This window comes from Triticum aestivum, chromosome 1B (assembly GCF_018294505.1).
Source record: "Triticum aestivum cultivar Chinese Spring chromosome 1B, IWGSC CS RefSeq v2.1, whole genome shotgun sequence".
Lineage (NCBI taxonomy): Eukaryota > Viridiplantae > Streptophyta > Magnoliopsida > Poales > Poaceae > Triticum > Triticum aestivum.
Window position 1 is genome coordinate 289676520 of NC_057795.1, and position 1699 is coordinate 289678218.

Sequence of the window (1699 nt, forward strand, 5' to 3'; positions counted from 1 at the left end):
TGGGATGCAGGCCAGATCGTGGTCCCGCCGCACTCGTTGAAGATGGAGGCAAGAGCAGAACGGACCTTGCCCAAGGCTTCGGGGTTGAGTATGAGTGACCGATCAATGGCGGGGGCCGCCGCTAGAGACGAGCGGGGCGAAGGCGCGGACTTCTTCCCCCTTTCCTTCTTCGTTGGCGCCATGGCGATGGGAAGGGGGGAGAGTTTGAGTTGGATTGGAGGCGGGGGTTGGAGCTCGAGGAAGAAAGGAAGGGCAGGAAGCGTGCGAACGACGAAAGGGGAATGGCTGTGTGCGACCATGGGTCCACCTAGCCGAGCGCGTAATGAGGCATCGTGGGGAAGCGGAGACGCCCACGTCCAATCAATCACCACGCGGCGCCCAAGGCCGCAAGCTATTGGGGCCCGCGGCGCTTCGCACTTGCCCCTTCGCTTCTCTGCTAAGCCAAGTCCGGGTGCACCTTGGGCCCGAGGGCTACTGTCGGTGTTCTGGGAACGGGGGTCCCCAGACTTGCCTGCCTGCGGCCTGCGGCGTGGCTCAAGCGGAGGCCCAGTGCAGCCCAGCTTCATCAGCTCAAGCTCAAGACCCTCGCGAGGGGCCAAGCCTCACGGGGCCGACGACAGGAAGCTTCCTCAGGAGCAGCCTCATCAGGCGGGCTCGTGAGGAGCCGGAGAGATCAAGGCAGGGTACCTCGCGAGGTGCCCGTGATGCAAGTCATGACGATCGAGACCAGGCGGGCACCAGCCTGCGCAATGTACTTGTTTCCCCTTTGGTGCAAAGGGGGCAAGCACAGGCCAAGGCATCAGGCAAAGATTACCGTTTTGGTGCAACAAGACCAAGACCAGCGGAGCGGCAGGATGGAGGTCACCGTGGAGCCCAGGACGGCGTCACCGTCAGAGTCTTTGGCAGTCGAAGACCAACTTTAGTCAGGATAAGTGTACTCGATGTTCCCCTTTAAAATGGCCAATTGTTGGCGCCCTTCCCACTCATTATTTGGGAAGAGGCCCAGGGCGTCCCTCTACAAATAGAGCTAGCCACCACAGAGTAGGGATCAAGGTTTTGGGTAGACTAGAGAGAGAGAGGCGACTGAACTCACCCAAGCAGTTCATCGCACCAGCTTAAGAACACCTCTCGCGAGGCTGTTCTTCCTTTGTATTGTTCATCAGCCCCTGAGGCAATCCTCCACACCACACACTGATAAGTAGGGTATTACACCACAATGGTGGCCTGAACCAGTATAAACCTCGTGTCCCTTGTGTGTTCTTCTTTCTAGCCTAGATTCCTTGCGAGGCTTCGAGACGTGAGTTGGTAGGGGAAAGATCTTTGTGCACACCCTAGAGTTCGAACCTCAAGGGTCTGCCGGAACCCGAAATCCGACAGTAGGGGACGTTGCGCCAGTTGAATATATGAGCAAGTTACTACGAGATTTAATCTGAATAAGCACAAAATAAATCATGACGGCTATAACAGAGATGGAACTAATCATGTGGACTAGCATAGTAGTAGGATACAGAGTAGAAACAAGAATTCTACCACGATTTCGAACAGGAAGGACAGAAACACATACGGTGCAACTGGAGCAGCACCGCTGGCGTTGAGGTTGTCGCCCATGTCGTTGAGGAAGAGGTTGCCGAGGTCGGGGAAGAAGTCGTCGTCGGTGAAGTCGTGGCTGCCAGCAGTCGCGAGAGTGCGCTCCCCAAAT